The sequence below is a fragment of the Microtus oregoni genome, unplaced genomic scaffold (assembly GCF_018167655.1).
Source record: "Microtus oregoni isolate MIOR12 unplaced genomic scaffold, Mior012 000005F_ref0000423, whole genome shotgun sequence".
Classification (NCBI taxonomy): Eukaryota; Metazoa; Chordata; class Mammalia; order Rodentia; family Cricetidae; genus Microtus; species Microtus oregoni.
Window position 1 is genome coordinate 34,077,541 of NW_024543064.1, and position 21,236 is coordinate 34,098,776.

Here is a 21,236-nt window from a genome sequence, read left to right on the forward strand (position 1 = left end):
ATTAAAGGCATGAGCCACCATGCCAGGCTAATTCTCATACTTTCAAAAATGAATATGAAGGTTCTGGAGAGATGGCTCAGACGTTAAGAGCACTGCTGCTCTTCCAAAGGACCTGAGTTCAATTCCCAGCAACAACAATCATCTATTATAAAATCTGGTGTTTTCTTCTGGCCTGCAGGCAAACATGGAGGTAGAACACTGTACACATATGTTTAAAAAAAAACCCTAACACAATATGAATCTACCATTACCTTCCTCCAACTTCCTATACCTCAACTCCATTCTTTTGTTTTCTCAACAGTGATGCGGATTTCAGCGACTTCATGGGAGATGAAAGCAGAAGTCACTGACACTAATGTTGTGCAGCTAGCTCCCATTGGTTATGCAGGAGTTACCTGCACCCAAGGACAATGGGTGGAGGCACCGCTGCATACTCTGGCTTCTCTTCAGAGCCTATAAATCTTTCGTCTTTTACTAAAGGTTTCCGTGAAAAGGAACAGCTCTGAGTCATAGCCCAAATTTTAAAATTGAATATAAAAAAAAACAAAATCAAAGTACATACCTAATCAGGCCATGTTTTCCATTTCAGAGTTTTTCTTTCTTCTGTTTTATATGGTGCTCCTCACCTCCTTTTTTTTTTTTTTTGGAGATATAATCACAGTGTATATCCCAGGCTAGCATAGACTTTCCACGTAGACCACCATGGCCTTGAATTCATGCAATACTCCTGCCCCAGCCTCTTGAGCTGCTTTCGAGCTCCCCTGTGGCTTCCTGGTGCCTTGGAGGTAAATCTCAGGGTTACCAACTCTGCTCTTCGGGATCTGCTAGGCCTGGGCTCCACATCCCAACATTCTGTTATCTCCACTTGGACCACATCCTGTGTCCCTGGGCAAGCCCAGTGGTGCTCAGCACTGTGTACAGTGAATGCATCAAGACCATTCGCAAGTCTTTATTTATTTATTTTGCGACAGGTTCTTTGTTACACTAGCTGGCCAGGAACTTGTACAACAGGTTGGCCTCCAGTCAAAGAGATTTACCTGCCTTTGCCTCCAAGTGTTGAGATTAAATGTGTGGATCACCATACCCGGCTCTCCAATGTGTGTGGATCGTATCTGCACTGGCTGGGTTTGTCTGTCAATTGGACAAGTTAGAATCATCAGGAGAAAGAGCCTCAGTTGAGGCAATGCCTCAATGAGATCCAGCTGTAAGGCAATTAGTCGTTTAGTGATCAACGTGGGAGGGACCCACCCATGGTGGATGGTGACATCTCTGGGCTTTGGGATCTGTAAGAAATCCGGCTGAGCAAGCCATGGGAAGCAAGCCAATAAGCAGCACCCCTCCACGGCCTCTGCATCAGCTCCTGCCTCCAGGGTCCTGCCCTGTTTGAGCTCCTGCCCTGACTTCCTACAGTGAGGAACAGCAGGGCTGAATGAAGTGTAAGCCAGATACACCCTTCCTCCCCGACTTGCTTTTTGTCACGGTGTTTTGACACAGCAATAGAAACCCTAAGACACCATCCATCCACCATTACCTCCTCGAATTTACTACACCCGACTCCCTCCCACCTCATGTCCTTTTATTTTACTTATTGTTTTGTTGTTATCACGTGCTTATTAATAACCTCCTGAGTCCAATTAGTGCTGCCCAAATTCGTATGGATGTGGAGTCCTACTGGGCAGGAGCAACACAGCACAGTCTCCCTCCCTCAGTAGCCATCAAGTGTCAATCGCTCCCTCTCGAAGGGTGGGGGATCAGACTTTGTGGGTGGTGCGTACACGCCTGTACACACGGTTTTCGTCCTGCCCTCTGGTGGTGGTTCACCGCTAGCACACATACGCGCAATGCATTGCTCACAGTCCCGCGTTTCCATTTAAACGCTTTCACTTCGTTTCTCGTCCTTTTGTTTTCTCAGTAGTGAAGCGGCTCCCAGAGCCTTCATGCGAGACGAAAGCAGAAGTCACTGACCACTAATGTTGTGCACCAAACACCCATTGGTTATGTAGACTTAGCGGTGGCCGAACACAATGGGCGGAGACAGTACTATATACCCTGCTTTCTCTTCAGATCATATTAATTATTTGAGTATTACTAAGAATAGGAAGCAAACATATCTGAGTCCTTGTACAATTTTTCTCAGTCTTCTGTAGATGTGTAGTTTTTCCGTTTCAAATATAACTTTCTTCTAACATATGCTAACTTCACCGCAAGACAATAGGAGACTTAAGGATCTCGCCTTCAAAGTCATTTTCAGCTACGTGGAGAGATTGAGGTCAACATAGGGTTTATGAAACCCTGTCCCAAACATCCCTGAAGGAGCGAACTAAACCCCACAGCGGTCTAGTAGTATTAGTCTCTGATGGCGTTCGGAGCAAATCTTAGGTAAGAAAAGTTCTGCCCCCCCCCCCCTTCTCTCCAGGGTTTGGCCCCTGTGTCTTTGAACTTCCCATTATCAGGGCTTGACACACAGTCCAGTGTCTGAGGCAAGGACCTCGGATGCGCAATCCTTTGTGTTAAAGAAACGAACGCTCATTTTCGAGGTGTTTATTTACTGATTTATGCGGAGGGTGAAATCCAGCGCCTAGCGTATACACAAGTGCTCAACAACTGACTGCACTTCCGGGGTTCAATTGAATTCAGACGGCTGAGAAGATTTCCACTCCGAAAGCCTGGAATTTGCACTGCCCCCCCTAGTGGTCAGACCACATCTTTACACAGGAAAAAAAGAAATTTAAGATTTTCCCGGAGACCTGAGGGAGGTGACTTAGCCTCATTTACATACCCACAATGCACTGCACAGGAGTCATTTTTTTTTTAATTTAAAATAAAAAAATCGCTGAGTTCATTTTCCATCTTGATTCTGTTCATAATGGTACTTCATAAGCGACCGAAGCATGAGGATTGCGTAATTTATTTGAGAATGAAATTACCGTTATTGTACTAAGATTAAAGTATTATAAGGAACACATGCAACATACCCAAGTTGTCTCTATCTCTTACCATCCGGTGAATATCATCAAGTCAATTTTTGGAGGTCCTGTGGAACGGCTACGCAGGACCACCGTTCCTACTCCAAAAGCAGAGTGCTGGTTGCAGCTTTCTTCTCTAGGAATGCATTGAGCATACTTTCCTGTGGATTCGATTTTCAAGCTCAAGTATAACATTCTGTTCTCTTAGTTATAACACAAATTCCATGTAATGTAGTTTTCTATGTATCACAAATTCTCAGTTTCCACCGGTGGGTCTGTGTTCCCAAAGCCACCTGTTCTGTAAGGCTGAGTAGTGGGACTCTTACTCTCAGATCTTTATTAAAAATACAATTGAAATGTCACAATGTTGGACTCTAGCACAACCTCACACACTATAGCCTATGCAAAAGCATGAAACTGAGAGACCTCGAATAGCAGGCACAGGCTGCTTTTGTGTGTATGCCTACAGGCCAGAAGAGGGCACCAGACCTTATTACAGATGGTTGTGAGCCACCATGTGGTGGCTGGGAATTGAACTCAGGACCTTTGGAAGAACAGGCAATGTTCTTAACCACTGAGCCATCTCTCCAGCCCCATGCACAGGCTACTTTAAAAGTAGCAGGCCACAGAAGCAAGGGGGGTTGTGATTGGCTTACTCGAAAGGGCTATTACCAAGCCGGGCGGTGGTGGCACACGCCTTTAATCCCAGCACTTGGGAGGCAGAGGCAGGCGGATCTCTGTGAGTTCGAGACCAGCCTGGTCTACAGAGCTAGTTCCAGGACAGGCTCCAAAGCCGCAGAGAAACCCTGTCTCGAAAAACCAAAAAAAAAATAAAAAAAATAAAAATAAAAAATAAAAAAGAAAGAAACGTACGGATACGCTCGTTTTCGAGCTCTTGTTTAGTTACTGATTAATGCCGAGAGTAAGATCCAGTGCCTAGCGCACACACAAGGGCTCTATAGCTGAATGCACTCCTGGAGTTCAGTTTGAATTCAGACTCCTGAGCAGGTTTCCACTCCGAAAATCTGGAGGTGGCACTGCCCCCTGGTGGTCATCTCACACTTTTACATAGGGGGACAGGGGAGGAAATATTTCCGGAGATCCCAGCGCGGCGACTTAGCGTCATTTACATACCCACAATGCACTGCTAGGCGTCATTGCTTAATTAAACACTGGACCGCCTTCGTTTTTCCAACATTACAATGGTACACGACTTTCCCGATGAATGAGAGAATGACATGAAGTATTACGTAGTTTATTTATTAGTATAGCTATTGTAGAAAAAGTAACCACTACTAAAGTAAGGTTATAATGCTTTGAGAAGTCTATGCTGTTATTGTATTCTTTACTCTATCAATAAAGCAAAATTCAAACCAATTTTTGGAGGTTCTGTGATGGCTCAACAGGACCAACGTCGTGTTTTAAAACAGAAGTAGTGTTTTTTTTCTCATGTTTATAAGGCTAACCCTAGAAGAAAGCGAAGTCTTTCTGTTTGCCATAGTAATACGGTCCAGGTAGTTAGCTCCGCTCTCCATGCCTGCGTTCGTTGAAATTCTCTGCGCAGAAATTCACTCACTACCTATTCTCTTGCGCTGTCTCTCCACTTTCTCTCCTGAGCCCTTTCACTTCCTTTTCCCTGGCTAGCCCTTCACGTGTCCCCTCTTTTCACCCCTTGCCAGTAAACCTCGAAGTTCTGGATGCCCTTAGCGACGCCACAAAATTCACGCGTTTTGTTTACAGTCAGTTCTTTAAGGTCGCGCTAAGTTCATCCGAGCAAATCTAAAGACTAAAAAGCTGAGAGGTTGGGAGCTGGTTCACTGGGCCTGTTGCTTATATACCATGCACAAATCTCAGCTTCCACCCACACCTCTGTCAAACCTGCAGGTAGGGGTGTGTGCTTAGGACCTCGAACTGGGGAGGTAAAGACAAGAGGGCCAGATTCAAAGTTGTGCCTGAATATAGATTAAGGTTCCAGGTCAGAGGAGGCTACGTGAGACCCTCTTAAAACAAACACAACAAAAACCAGTTCTTCCCCTTTGAGGAAAAAATTTCAACCAAACTAGAAAAGAAAATTTTAGAATTCTTTCTTTGAACCCTATGCCAACACTCAGGAGGCAGAAACAGTTATCTGAGTTATGAACTTTATGGGCTACACACTGAGACCCTGGCTGGAAAAAAACAAAACATCAACAAAGTCTCCTAAAAAAAGAAAAGCAAGGAAAAACAACAAAATATAGGGGGAAACATATAACCCAAACCAAACCAAACAAACACGCCAACCAGGACAGTGGTGATGATGCATGCCTTTATCCCAGGAGTTGGCAGGCAGAGGCAAGTTGATCTGAGTTTGAAGTTGGTCTGGTTAATCTACTAGTGAATTGTAAACAACCAGCCAGCCAACTAAGCAACCAACAAAAGAAACAAATAACCCTAACAAAAGAATAAACAACTGGGAGATTAGGAGAACCCACACTAAGTCAAAATTTCCCCAGAAAGCTCAAAGTCATCTTGGCTTACAGAGAAACATCAAGGTCAGCCAAGGTAAATTAGGAAGATATTGTCTCGAAAATAAGAAGTAGACTCAGCCAGGGATACGATGGAACGTTACACAGTGGGCGTGAGGCCTGAGGCCCCATCCTCAGCAGTGCAGGGCAAAGCCTGGAAGAGGTTGGGAGAAAAGCAGAAACAGGAATGATGAGGATCAGTCCAGGGCAGGTCAACATAGGGTTCATGAAAACCTGTCCCAAACATCGCTGAAGGAGAGAACTAAACCCCACAGCGGTCTAGTTGTATTAGTCTCTGATGGCGTTCGAGGCAAATCTTAGGTGAGGTAAGTTCTGCCCCCCCCCCCCTTCTCTCCAGGGTTTGGCCCCTGTGTCTTTGACCTTCCCATTATCAGGGCTTGACACACAGTCCAGTGTCTGAGGCAAGGACCTCGGATGCGCAATCCTTTGTGTTAAAGAAACGTACGGATACGCTCATTTTCGAGGTGTTATTTACTGATTAATGCGGAGGGTGAAATCCAGCGCCTCGCGTGTACTCAAGGGCTCTACAACTGACTGCAATTCCGGGGTTCCATTTGAATTCAGGCTGCTGAGGTTTCCACTCCGAAAATCTGGAGTTTGCACTGCCCCCTGGTGGTCAGCCCACACCTTTACACGGGGGAAAAGAAATATTTAAGATTTTTCCAGAGACCTGAGGGTGGTGACTTAGCCTCATTTACATACCCACAATGCACTGCACAGGCGTCATTGCTTAAAACGAGAAATCGCTGAGTTCTTTTTTCCATCTTGTCTCCTTCACAGTGCTGTGAATTTCACCATATTACGTGAGAATGAGGGAGAAGTTTTACTCTTTTGTTTTGTTTTGTCTTGTTCGAAGAAAAAGTTACCTTTGGTGAACTAAGACATGTCCATATGCGTATAGGCAGCCCTCGCATATTAGGGGTAATTATGCTCTATTATTAGGGCATTTTGGACAATTTTTGGGTGGTCCTGCTATTCCTAGAGCCATTGTCTTCTAGGATGAGCCGTAGCGGGGCCTCTTTTTTATAACATCAAAAAGCAGAATACAAACTAGCGAATCCGGTTGTTGGTCAACTAATATGGCCGCTAGGTGCTCACACCTCTAATGCTAGTCCTAGGAACTCCCACCACTAATCCCAGCACTAGAGGAAACATAAAATGGGAGGGGTGAGAAAGGCTTGGACTGTTTAGACAGTTTAGTCGGCTTAGTCTGTGGTCACCCAGCCCTTGATAGGGGTAAGACTTCTTTAGTGGGTTGGCTGCTTTGCTTTTCCGGTTTTCGGGTTGAACCTCCATATCAGTCTCTGGGTTTTATTATTCTTGCTACACCTGTGTGCTTAGGACCTCAGTACTGGGGAGGCATAGATCAGAGCACCAGAACTCAAAAGTTGTCCTGGCTATAGACTAAGGTTCCAGGTCAGATGAGGCTACTTGAAACGGTCTTTAAACAAAACCAGTTCTTCCCCTTGGGGGAAAAACCCCAACCAAACTAGAAAGTCTTCGAATTCCATGGAGCCTATGCCACTCTGGGGAATCTTTTTTTTTTTTTTTTTTTACTTTTTCTTTATCTATGCTAAAAAGAACAAAAATATCAGTTGGGCACGGTGGTTCAAGCCTTTAATCCCAGCTCTCGGGAGCCAGAGGCAAGTGGATCTCTGTGAGTTCAAGGCAAACCTGATCATCTACGGAGTGAGTCCCAAGCAACAGGGAGAGTTGGAGAACTGAAATTAAATCAAAACTGACACAAAGCTGAGTTAGCTGGACTTGGTGGCACTGACCTGCTATTCCTGTCACTGGTGACCGGAGGCAGGAAGCTCAAAGTCATCCTGGTCTATAGAGCACACGTAAATTAGGAAGATATTGTCTCAAAAATAAAGAGTAGACTCAGCCAGGGATACGATGGAACGTTACACAGTGGGCGTGAGGCCTGAGGCCCCATCCTCAGCAGTGCAGGACAAAGCCTGGAAGAGGCTGGGAGAAAAGCAGAAACAGGAATGATGAGGATCAGTCCAGGGCATGAGCCAGGGGGTAAAGCAGTGAGATGTCGGATTCTAGAGACACTTGCAAGGTCGTCAGTGGACCCTAGAGATGGAGACTAAGAGGAGGCTCAAGGGCTACTGTGGTGTTGAGTTACAGAGGAAGAGTGACTGCCCATCACTTCAACTGGAGAAGGTGGCCCAGCGCTGAAATTGTTTTTTGGTTTGATTTGCTTTGGTTTTTGAAGAGTTTTTTTTTTTTTTTCTGTATAGTTCTGGAGTCTGTCTTGGAACTTGTTTTGTTGACCAGACTGCCCTCAAACTCACAGACATCTGCCTGCATCTGGCTCCCCAGTGCTGGAATTAAAGGTGTGAGTACCATTGCCTGGCTGGAGTTGTTTTAGACACAGTGAGATGTAGATGCCTGGCTGAAGCACGATTAATTAAAACTCAGAGAGAGAAACTGGGGTTCAACCTGAAGATCTGAAAAGCAAGACAGCCAGCCACTGGTCTTAACCTCAACCTCACTCTGAATTGACGATCCTGCCATCCAGAAACGCAGAATGAAACTGTCTTGAGAGCTGTCTCCCCCGATCTTATATTCCTCTCTAGGGCTGGGGTTAAAAGCATGCACCATGGGGGCTGGAGAGATAGCTCAGCGGTTGAGAGCATTGCCTGCTCTTCCAAAGGTCCTGAGTTCAATTCCCAGCAACCACATGGTGGCTCACAACCATCTGTAATGAGGTCTGGTGCCCTCTTCTGGCCTGCAGGCATACAAGCCGACAGAATACTGTATAAATAAATAAATAAATAAATAAATAAATAAAATATTTTTAAAAAAAGCATGCACCATGGAGATTAAATCGTGTAGCTACTGGGATTAAACCGTGTAGCTACTGGGATTAAACGTTCATGTCATTGGGGCTACTGGAATTAAAGGTGTGTGTTCCCATAACCTGGTTAGTAAGGCTGAGCTGTGGGACTGTTTTACTCTCAGATCTTCAGGCAGTCTTTATTTATTAAAATACAATTGAAATGCCACTACAGTTATCATTGAACCCGATAGAGCAGTATTTGTTTCTAGCTGTTTTACTGTATTTGTAACTAGTACATAGTTTGAGGTTTTTCTGTTGTTAGTGGTGTTTTGTCATTTGTTTTCATCCTTTGTTTTGCCTTTTACTTTCTCTCTTTAGCAATGTAACCCTGTGATGTGTTTGTATGAATTAAAGAAGAAAAACACAGTATAAATATTATGGGAGCTGGGCGGTGGTGGCACATGCCTTTAATCCCAGCACTCGGGAGGCAGAGGCAGGCAGATCTCTGGGAGTTCGAGGCCAGCCTGGTCTACAAGAGCTAGTTCCAGGACAGGAACCAAAAAGCTACGGAGAAACCCTGTCTCGAAAAATCAAAAAAAAAAAAAAAGAATATTGTATACATAATAAATAAATATTAAAAAAAAGAATACACTTAAAAAATATATATTAATATTGTCAATTCTGCCATTAACCTAGTATTGCAAGCAGTTTTTTCTTCTTTCTGTCTTTTTTTTTTTTTTTTTTGGTTTTTTCGAGACAGGGTTTCTCTGTGGCTTTGGTTCCTGTCCTGGAACTAGCTCTTGTAGACCAGGCTGGCCTCGAACTCACAGAGATCCACCTGCCTCTGCCTCCCGAGTGCTGGGATTAAAGGCGTGTGCCACCACCACCCGGCTTCTTTCTGTCTCTTTACAAGTGTAAATCTTAGGCCAGGCTATAGTGGTACACGCCTTTAATCCCAGCACTCAGGAGGCAGAATTAGATGGATCTCTGTGAGTTCTAGGCCAGCCTGGTCTACAAGAGCTAGTTCCAGGACAGAGAAACCCTGTCTCGAAAAAAAAAAAAAAACGAGTGTAAATCTTTCTGTTAAGTTAAATGCTAGTACAGTCAAGCTTGGACCCAGCTCTCCAGGCAGATTCTTTATTTTTTGTTTGTTCGTTTGTTTTTGTTTTTTGTTTTTCGAGACAGGGTTTCTCTGTAGCTTTGGATCCTGTCCTGGAACTAGCTCTTGTAGACCAGGCTGGCCTAGAACTCACAGAGATCCGCCTGCCTCAAGGCGTGTGCCACAACTGGCCGGCGTCCAGGCAGATTCTATACTGTAGTTATACCTGATAAACGGTCCTCAACTTCTCAGAGATCTGAGGAATATAGCATTTAAATATTTATTAAAAAACTTTTCAGCCGAGCGGTGGTGGCTCACGCCTTTAATCCCAGCATTCGGGAGGCAGAGGCAGGCAGATCTCTGTGAGTTCGAGACCAGCCTGGTCTACAAGAGCTAGTTCCAGGACAGGCTCCAAAACCACAGAGAAACCCTGTCTCGAAAAACCAAAAAAACAAACAAAAAACAAAAACTTTTCATAGGGCTGGAGAGATGGCTCAGTGGTTAAGAGCACTGGCTGTTCTTCCAAAGGTCCTGAGTTCAATTCCCAGCAACCATATGGTGGCTCACAACCATCTGGAATGAGATTTGGCGCCCTCTTCTGGCATGCGGGCATACATGGAGGCAGAATGTTGTATACATAATAAATAAATCTTTAAAAAAAAAAAACTTTTCATAAGAAAAAGACAGGTTGGCTCCTAGCAGCAGCACTTTACTTCCTCCAAAGAAGACAAAAGACAAATGGGCACAAAACAATGTCCATCCACAATTTGCTTCAACTGCCAAGTGGTGACCACTGAATAAAACTGTTTTTCATCTAAACTGAACATCTCCAGACAGTAGACAGAATAGCTAGAATTGACAGCCTAGCTGCTCTGGTGAAGATAGGCTTGTCTTCCTACTGATTTCCTAGCCCATAGGATCTTCTGGAGCCTGGCAGGCCCTGCACTAAACAGCAAAAGAAAAATACGACCCTTGGTGACCATGGAGAACCGTGAGGAGTAGCTCTAGGTGCCAACCAAATAAGTTCTCTGTAGTTTTTAAATCAATAACTCAAGTAAATTTTATCCTTCTCAAAGACCTCTGATGCAGTTTGAGAGCTGAGAGGTTTTGTCAGTTTAAAGAACAACTTTACCAAACAAATTTAAGCAAAATACAAATACAAGTTATTAAGGCATGTACCTGCAAGTTATAAAGGTGTGAGGACAAGTACATGCTATCAAATTTCTCTCTCACGCTGTTTTTTATAGTCTTAAAGATACTTTTCATTATGCAAAAAATATTTGTCACAGTCATTCTGCTATAAATATGCTGCTCTTTAAATTTTCACAAGCCCAAAGAATTCTTGTGAGTTCCAGGGAGCCGAATTGAAGGACCCACCTAAACAGGTCAGATACACCCCTCCCAATTCCCTGGTCCTAATTTTTTTTTCTAAATGTAACTTTGTCCTCTGTTCTGCCAATACCTTAAACAGGTCTAAGAGACACCAGGTATTTCCAAATCACAAACACTGGACAGGAACAAAGAGACCAACAAGTCCAGGATGTGACCAGCACCCAGCTTTCTCAGGTTCCCCCCAAGACGACACCCACAAATAACAGGAAGCAGTCTTGAGAATCTACTCCGCCATCCCAATTCCTTTAATCTTTTGTGCCTAGCTGTCCGCCTTTTTTTTTTTTTCCGACACAGTGTTTCTCTGTAGCTTTTGGTTCCTGTCCTGGAACGAGCTCTTGTAGACAAGGCTGGTCTCGAACTCACAGAGATCCGCCTGCTTCTGCCTCTCGAGTGCTGGGTGTGCACCACCACGGCCTGGCTCTCCCGCCTTTTTATTATAAAAAAATAGATGGGAATGTAATGGTCTGTTCTGTCCCTTTAAGAGAAAAGCACTGTCCACTACCTCTCCAAGTCTACCACTGACGCAGGTGGACCTTTCTTCGGCTTGCAGTCTGAGCTCCTTTCTTTTCCATCTCTCTTCCAAAGAGGTAGCTGCTGCTGTAACTCCTCTCACCCCTCTCTGTTTCTCTTTCTCTCTCTCTGCCCCTCTGCTCGTCTCTCTTCTCCCCTTTTTGCTTTTCCCTACATAACCTACTGAATAAATATCCAACCTCACTCTGCAGGGTGTCCCTATCAGTCTGTCTCTCACTTGCCTTGGCTGCAGCTCCTGGTGAGACAAGTCTCTCATCTGCTGCGTGGCTCCCTGCCTGGCATTCTATGCCGCTCATGGCCTACAGGTCACTTGGGGAACAGGGCTGTTTTACTTTTGCCATAACACAGTGTAAGGCAAGCAGGTGCAAAGGCCTCTTAAGAAACAAGCTCCTCCCACTCCTGATCTATGTCTTCCCACTATGCAAGCAGCACTCCTTCTCTCTCTCCCTCTTCTCTCCTCTCTCATCTCTCCCTCCCTCCCTCCCTACTTCCCTTCCTCTCTCTGTGTCTCTCCCTTCCCTTCCCCAGTACCTTCTTCTCAATAAACTCCACAGTCAAGCTCTCTCTGCATGCCATATTCTGTCACCCGCTGATATCCCCAACCCACTATGGGACACTACAAATGTCCCTCTTGCACTGTATTTTGCAATCAGTTCTTCTACCATGTGGATCGCAGAACCAAATTTGGGTCATCAGCCATGGAGGCAAGCATCTTTACTTGCTGAGCCATTTCACAGGCCCTTGGAAGGCCTGGAAGGCTCTTTGCTCTCTATCTCTCCTCTCTGTCTGTCTGTCTGTCTCTCTCTCTCTCTCCAGGGTCTATAGACCTGGCTGCCTTGAAACTTAATTTATAGACCACACTGGCCTTGAACTCACAGAGCTCCAACTGCTTATGCTTCCAAGATTATAGCTGTGTGCCAGCACACCAGGCTGGATCTCTTTGTCCTCACAACCATTGCCATGTTGTGAGGACACTCAGCAGCCAGAAGCAAAGGCCACCATAATGAAGAACTGAGGCTTCCTGTACCATTCATTGCCTGTACTGTCTTCCAAGGCCTTGGAGAGAGTCACATGGCCATGTGGGGAGTGATATTCAGCCCAGCCTTCAGAGGACAGTAGTCTGGCTGGTATCTTTGCCTGGAAAACCTCACAAAAGATCCCGAGTCAGAGCTGGGTATGGTGATGCACACTGTATTCCCAGCATTTAGGAGCCGAAGGCAGGAGGATTGGGAAGCCAGCCTGGGCTACAAAACAAGAGACAAAAAAATGGGGAGATGAAAAGATGGCTCAGAGGTTAAGAGCACTGACTGCTCTCCCCGAGGACTCAAACTCAATTCCCAGCATCCACATGGCAGCTAATAAATGTCTCTCACAAGATCTGGCACCCTCACACAGACATATATACAGGCAAAATACCAATGCAAATGAAATAACAGTAAATTAGTTTTTGAAAAGGAAGAAACTGAGTGCTCAGAGAAGTTCTTGTCAGATTTCTGACCCATAAACACTAAGGTACAGAAATTCTTACTAGCCAGATGTAATCCCACAGGCTCGTAATCCCAGCATTCTGGAAGCTGAGGCCATAGGATCAAGGGTTTGAGGTCAGCGCCTGGGATACATAGTGAGTTCAAGGCCTAGCCTGAGCTACATAGTGAGAGCTTTACTGTCTCTCACTACATTTTAGGGATGGTTTTTATTATAGAAATAGATACCTAATACAGACAAACAGATTTAACAGTGTTTGCAGTGAAATCTGCAAAAGCTTTTGCATGGCCCCTGACTGCCCATTCTTAGCAGCTAGTATGAGGGTGTCAGGGTCATAGACATGGAGGAACGGCCAGCACAAGGCAGAAAGGGGGCACTGAGGAAGGGGCCCTTGGGATTGGGAGAGGGTGGATTCTGCCACCGATATGAACTGCTAAACCTTGTACAAATACTTGAAGGACATGTGTCTTCAGTAAATCAGTGATTTGGTGAATTGTCATTCATCAAGCCGGTCATTTGGTCCACTGACTTTTGGCCAGCATGGACCTGACAAAGTAAGTGACAGTGAATCAGTGTGCTCCTAACCAAGGGATACATTTAATTTTATGTCCCTAGGGAGCAAGTAGTGGGTTATTTGTAAAAGACACTCACGGTTTTATGCATCGTTCCTTTTTATTTTTCTTTTATTCTTTTTTTTCTTTATTTTTATTTTTGAGACAGGGTTTCACTGTGTAGCCATGGCTGTCCTAGAACTCACTAAGCGAGCCAGTTTGACTTCAAACTCACAAAGATCCACTCACCTGCCTCTGCCTCCTGAGTGCTAGGATTAAAAGCATATATCACTTTTTTTTTTTTAACAGTACTAGGTAACAAGGCACCACTGAGTCACACCTCCCTTCCACAGTGTGCGGTGGAGGTCAAAGAACAACTTGTTGGAGACAGCTCTGTCCTTCCGTGTGGACACTGGGGATGGAACTCAGGCTGACAAGCTTGGTGGCATGTGTCCTTACCTACGGAGCCAACCACCAGCCCTGTTTTCTGTTGTGTTTGTTGTTCTGAGAGGGTCTCACGGTTTCACTCAGGAGGCTGGCCTCACGCTGTACAGCCTCTCCTGTCTCTACCCTAGGGACAGGACTCATTGGATTTTCTTCTCTCTATAAACTGCTGGTTGTGATAAGTCCTCCCTTGTCGACATTTCCTGGAACAGCAATCTTTCCGAGAGGAAAGTGACATTTTTCTCTTCAAAGCAGTTATAAATGGAGATAAATTCTTTGGAGAAGTCCTTTCTTGATTCTGATTTTCGCGTTCTTAAATGGAAGGTCATTGAACGAAATTTTTCAACTTCAGTGCCATAAAAGGACTGAAAAGTAGTGAGCTTTACGTGTTGGCACCTCCCTTGCTTGCTTTTTAATCCTTCTGAGTGAAGAGGTTCAGGGACAGGAGCCAGAACTCCAGGAGCTGGCTAAGAAGGTCCTGACCACAGCCCTGCTTTTTCCCCCACACACGGGCATCCACCATGTAGACTTTACAAGGAACCTTACACCCTACCCTACACTTGAGGAAACTGCATTAACATTAAGACACCGGGGCAGGGAACATCGCGAACTGCAACACCACTCAAAACGACTTGACTGTGATCAATGCTACAATCCCAGTAGGATACAGCATCAGAAGGCTACTAAGGCTTCACTGCTACTAAGAGAGGCAATGAGTGGTAACAGTATCACAATGTACAAAAAGGTATTTTAGTTTTGTAGGTAAGAAGTTATTTATACAAAATGAAGAAAGCTATGCAACAAACCATACCAAAGAACGTATACAAGGTGTTCCGTTGTCATTGATAAGACCAGAAGGAGATAAAACAAAGATGGAAAAACAAATACTTTTTTTAAACAAAGTGTAATAGCCCTGTATAAACAGGACCTCAAAAATTAGGTTAAGACTCAGAGTTGTTCCTCTCCACGGAAATCTTTAGTAAAAGGCGAAAGATTTATACGATCTGAAGAGAAACCAGAGTATGCAAACGTTCACCCGCCTACCCTTCTCGGTCGACTACAGCTCCTAGATAACCGATGGGCGCTAGCTCCACGAAGTAAGTGATGACGCCTGCTTTCCTCTCACGTACGTCTCCAAAACGCACATAACTAGGAAGAAAAGAAAGCGAGAAAGAGAAGATAAAAGCGCTTACACGTTTAAATTTCGCACTAACCTGCGTGCAGTGCATTGTGGGTATGTAAATAACACTGGTTCACCAACCTCGGGTGTCCGGAAATGGAGATTTCATTTTCCCGGAGTAAATGTTGGGCCGACGCCAGGGGGCAGCGCAGAAACCAGATTCATAGGACTCTAAACGCCTGGCCCCGCTATAAAAATCTGGTTTTATAATTTACATCAAGTAACAGTTCTTTTTCTTTTTTTCGGGGGGAGATATTTTGATTTTGCTTCTTGAAATTTTGAGACGGTGTCTCGAACGCCCCCCAGGCTGGTCTTGAACTCAGTTTCGCCTGGGAAGATGAGCACAATTCTCTTTGCCTCGGGCTCAACGAGGCAGCCATTAGGGAGTCTCGTGTATCCCAGGCTAGCAACTTGCCTCATCACCCGGGACGATCTTGAACTCCTGATCTCCTGCCTACTACTAAACGTTGTAATGACAGGCATGTGCCTCACATCAAGCTTAAAAGTTCTCTTAATTAAAAATAAAATAAACAGCCTTCTGATGGCACATGTCTTTAATCCCAGTACTCGGGAAGCAGAGGTAGGTTGATCTCGGTGAGTTCGAGGCCAGCCTGCTCTAAAGAGTGAGTTCCAGGAGAGGATCAAAGCGACAGAGAAATCCTGTCTCAAAAAAAAGGAAAAAGGAAATTCCAGTTGCTAACCTATAAAATGAAGGTGACAATGACAATGTCTGCCTCAGTTGGGAGGATATAGCCACAAAGCTCTTCTGAACTGATTCCAGAGGGACAGACCATGCGTTGAGGGTTGGGAATGTGGGTGAATAGGATGCTCTCTCTCATGGAATTTCATAGGGTAACACAGGAAGGCCTGGTGTGATGGTGCGTACCTTTTCTCAGTGCTCAGAAGGCAGGGGCAGGCAGATATGTATGGGCTTGAGGCTAGCCTGCTTCACATAGTGAGTTCTAGGCTAGCCAGGTCTACATAGTGAGAGTCTGTCAAAACTATACACACACACACACACACACACACACACACATAAGTCTTTTTCCTTTAAAGAATACTTGTGCCTTGCAGTGGTGTTGCACACCTTTAATCCCAGCACTTGGGAAGCAGAGATCTCTGTGAGTTCCAGGTCAGCCTGATAAGTACAGTGAATTCCAGGACAGTTTGAGCTGCATAGTGAGATCAAAAAAATTGTGTGTGTGTGTGTGTGTGTGTGTGTGTGTGTGTAGGGAGGAAGCGCCTGAGTGTCATGGTGCACATGTGTCCCCTGTGAAGATTTCAGGACAACCGCGGGGAGCTGTTTCTGCCCTTCTGCCTTATTGAAATAGGGTCTTTATTTCCATTGACGTAGTCCTCCATGCTTGGTAGTTTGGGAGCCTCTGGGTGAGTCTCCTGTCTTCATCTTCCATCTTGATTTAGGAATGCTGGAATTATAGATCTTCTGCCTGCCCACACAGAGTCTGTGGCCAACCTGTATTAAATAGTGAGACCCTTTATCAAAGAGAGAAAGTGGGACAACGGTAGCACCCACCTTTAATTCCAGTATTCAGAGGCAGAGGTAGGTGGATCTGGGGTTGAGGAACAGCCAGGTCTACAAAGCAAGTTCCAGGACAGCCAGGACACTCTGGAGAGAAAGAGAAAGAGAAAGAGAGAGGGGGGGGGGGGGAGAGAGAGAGAGAACTAGTATGTGTGAGATCTGTATAAGTGGGGAGGAGATGAAGACGGCTTCATCAAAGGCTTCACATGTTACTGTATTACTCCACTGAGCCACTTCTCCGTCTCTAAAGCCTCTTTTAAGATCTTACTCAGAGCCGGGCGGTGGTGGCGCACGCCTTTAATCCCAGCACTCGGGAGGCAGAGGCAGGCGGATCTCTGTGAGTTCGAGACCAGCCTGGTCTACAAGAGCTAGTTCCAGGACAGGCTCCAAAACCACAGAGAAACCCTGTCTCGAAAAACCAACCAAACAAAAAAAAAAAAAAAAAAAAAAAAAAAAAGATCTTACTCCAATCAAATAGAGTAAGATCCACACTCCCCGCTCTACTCATGCCCGTGCCTTTCTGTTTTCACACTCCTGTTCTTTGTCCTAGGATGCTCGGTGTGACTATATGTAAGAGACTTGGGATGTATTGAGTCTGGGCTCTTGTGTTTATGCTCTGTGTAGTTTGAGACTTGAGCACAAGGTAGGAGCGTGGCAATCATTGCAAGGAGTGTCCTCAGGACAGTGGTTAGTGCAGTCCTTGCCAGCTTGTGCGAACAGCGATGCTGTCCTCATCTGACCAATGCGGCTTGATTTCTACCCCTTGGTGTGAATGACTTTCTTTCCCATTAGAATAGGAATTCACAGAAAGGTGCAATATTGAGTTTCTCTTTAGTTACCAGCTCTTGCATGCCCTGGCTTACTCGTTCCTGCACGTTTGAGTAAGGCTGTTAATAATCCACACAATAGAATCAGAAGGAACATTGCCAAACTCTTTTTATGAGACTACAATTACCCTGATACCCAAACCACAGAAAGACAATATTAAGAAAGAGTATTACAGACCAATCTCACTCATGAACATTGATGTAAAAATACTAAATAAAATACTGGCAAATTGAATCCAAGAACACATCAGAACCATCATCCACCATGACCAAGTCGGCTTTATCCCACAGATGCAGGGATGGTTCAACATACGAAATCTGTCAAAGTAATCCACCATATAAACAAACTGAAAAATAAAAACCACTTGATCATCTCGTTAGATGCCGAAGAAGCTTTCGACAAAATACAACATCCCTTCATGATAAAGGTCTTGGAGAGAGCAGGGATACAAGGAACACACCTAAACATAATAAAGGCAATATACATCTGGAACAACCCCTTTGAATGTCAGTGTGTTGATTTTTCAGAAAATTAGGAAACAACCTTTCTCAAGACCCAGCAATACCACTTTGGGGGTATATATCCAAAGGATGCTCAATCATGCCAAAAGGACATGTGCTCAACTATGTTCATAGCAGCTTTGTTTGACATAGCCAGAAACTGGAAACAACCTAAATGTCCCTCAATTGAAGAATGGATAGAGAAAATGAGGGAGAGGCAGGCAGATATCTGTGAGTTCAAGGCCAGCCTCATCTACAAGAGCTAGTTCCAGGACAAGAACCAAAAAGCTATGGAGAAACCCTCTCTTGAAAATCCAAAATACAAAGAAATAAAATAAATAAATAAATAAATAAATAAATAAATAAAAAGGGGGCTATTGGATGGGATAATGGACTAATGTGAGCTTAGTCCCACTATAGTAATAGTTTGTAGTAGAGTGAATACTCGTTAGTTATTATTTATAGGCAATTACATTGGTATAGATGCTTGTATATTGATACAAAGTTAAATTATATTGAATATTATATGAATACATGCTTCTAGCTCTGCTTAAAACATTTTTATATATTGATATATATTTATCATGTTGCAATGTACATTTCTACCTCTGATCAAGATACTTCTACATTGTTTGCAGTTTGAGGTGATTGTCCTCACTTGTTGTACATTTGTTTATTGTATAATATTCTAATATGAAGTCTTAGTCTTTTTAAGTTATATAGGTATTAAGAATTATAGATCAATAGTCATCTATGTTTGTCATACTTAAAGTTAGACTAATCAGGTTCTTTAGATACATAGAGATTGTATTCTGCATAGATAGGTAATCTTCAACCACTTCAAAGAGCTATAGAGTATGGCATTTAAATAACTTAGATTTCTGGCAGCAGCAATCTATTCCCGAGAGAATGTTGAGCACTTTAGACACTCCATTTGCAGCTTGTTTTCTTCTTGGAAAACTGGCCTTTAGACAAAGAAGTGTCCATGCCTTAACCACTGACAGGATACACAGTATCTGGAAATGGATAAGCAGGACTGTCAAATCTTGCCAAGACAGGGTAAGACAGTTTTGAAAATTTTCCTACCTCTGAAAATGGTCTGTCAGTTATTCTAGACCTTAACCAAAGTTGGTTGCGTCATCGTTGCAAATGAGACTTTGGGTGATTGCCCAGTGTCAAGTTGGGAGCATAGGCCCCAGTCCCTCGCATCTATTCCAGCCCCCAGGCCTGGTCTGGACTCCAAATCCCAGCTGGCCAGGTTCTGACCTCTCCCTGGGGGTGGTGTCAGGATCGCTCCTCAGGGTATTTAAGTAATCCCTCAAAAGAGGAACACAGTGGTCTCCCTTTCTTCCTCCCCAGGGGTAGCGGTCCTGGAGCTTCCCGGTTCCCCCTCGGGGCACCCGAGAGGGCAGATCTCCTGGATATTTCTTTTTTTTTTTTTTTTTTAAATATTTATTTATTTATTATGTATACAATATTCTGTCTGTATGCCTGAAGGCCAGAAGAGGGCGCCAGACCTCTTTACAGATGGTTGTGAGCCACCATGTGGTTGCTGGGAATTGAACTCAGGACCTTTGGAAGAGCAGGCAATGCTCTTAACCACTGAGCCATCTCTCCAGCCCCTCCTGGATATTTCTTAATTCGGCTTGTTTTGATTTGGCTTGATTGGGAATTTTGTGTCGGTAGGGAGCTAATATTAAGAAATATTCCTAACACCCTGGTAACCAGTTGTCTCTGTCATTTGTTGCACATTTTGGAAGTTGCTTGATTGCACTTCCTGCTCACTCAAGTAATACTATTTCCCTTCCCTGAGCTTCGATGGGTTGAAGACCAGAGAGTTGTAGTTACTTTCATCTCATGACTTGGCCAAGTTATTTATTTATACCAGACTTACACTTGATGGGATAATTATTGAATATATTTGTTCTTATTGTATATAATTTTGTATTAGGCTTAGAACTCTCTTACTTAAACAAAAGGGGGAGGTGTTGTAGGAGGTCTTACAGCCAGTGGTTGCCAGCTCACTGGGCTGTGGCCTCTTATCTATATAAACCATTGTGGAGCCACCTACCCCCCCTCCCCCCGACTCTCTTACCAGTTGCTGGATTTGGTTTCTGTTCTCTGCAGAGGATTCTGATTTGTGAGTTTACCCCTAAATAAATCACCATCTATTTCTCAATTCTGAGGTAGTGTGGAATTTCTTTTAAGAGTTCTTCCACTGGGTAGACTTGAAAGACCCCCGTGCCCATGTACAATGTTAAACTCTGCTGAAAATTTAGCTGGGCCCCCGGGCTCAGCCTATGCTAAAACTGGATATCTATGGGTTGCAGACTCGCTGACTAGGCTAAGGAGAGGAAATACTCCACCCCCCCCCCCCAAGGCATTCTATCTAAATTGTCAACTTGCTGCAGAGTGCTCTATCTAGCTTTGTGGTGTTTTGGAACTGAGGAGAGGGACTACTCCACCCCCCAAGACATTCTATCTAAACTGTCAACTGACTGCAGGGCATTTTATCTGTCTTTATGGTTTTTTGAGGAAATTCAAGAATAGACAAGGGGCCATTCCCAGGATAAGCTACGCCCACCAATCTGAGAGCCAATGAAATGCTTGTGCTATACTACTCTCTTATGTAATCATTCTTCCCTATAAATATGGCTGTTTGAATTTAACCAGTGTGCTCAGTTGGCATAAGCTGCTGTTGCACCCACAGGCGCCTGTGTAATCAATAAAGAAACCTCTTGCTGATTGCATGTATTGGCCTGAACTATTGAGATTGGGGGATTTCTCCCACCATCCTTGAAAACGAGGGTTTTTCAGACTCATAGATCGCAATCCTCTGCTGGAATGGGGAACAGCAAATTCTGTCCAACCTACATCAGCTCTTTCATCCTAATAGCAAAGCTCTATTTCATTTGTTAAGGCTCACCTGCAACCCACGCCTGAGGACTTAGAGTTTTTAAAAGCTAGCAGTGCCTCTTGTAAAATCTGTCAAAAGTCAAGATTCCAAGACCCAGTATCTTAGCTTCTCTTTCCCCACCCACCAGGCCAGGGGCTCCCTTCCAGGAACTGATTGGCAGCTGGATTTTACTCATATGCCCACAGTCAGAAGAGTTAAATATCTCCCGGTTTTGGTGGACGCAATGTCTGAGTGGACTGAAGTGTTTCCCACCACTAATAAGAGGGCCCAGACAGTTTCCGGTATTCTTTTCCAAGAAATCATTTCCCGGTTTGGAATCCCAACCTCTCTTCATTTGGATAATGGCCTGGAGTTTACTTCCCAGATTTCTCAATCTTTGAATAAGGCTCTTAACATTCTCTGGCATTTTCTTTTTTTTAAAAAATATTTATTTATTTATTACATATACAATATTCTGTCTGTGTGTATGCCTGCAGGCCAGAAGAGG

General features: G+C 44.3%; 2 non-coding genes across 2 annotated transcripts; one reads left to right on the forward strand and one right to left on the reverse strand.

The window, feature by feature from the left end:
* The first annotated feature begins 430 nt into the window (after positions 1-430).
* LOC121448988 lies at positions 431-548 on the forward strand. The gene has a single exon (XR_005974448.1). It is a non-coding gene; the product is annotated as a U5 spliceosomal RNA (small nuclear RNA).
* Positions 549-14,694: 14,146 nt separating this feature from the next.
* LOC121448986 lies at positions 14,695-14,808 on the reverse strand. The gene has a single exon (XR_005974446.1). It is a non-coding gene; the product is annotated as a U5 spliceosomal RNA (small nuclear RNA).
* Positions 14,809-21,236: the final 6,428 nt, after the last annotated feature.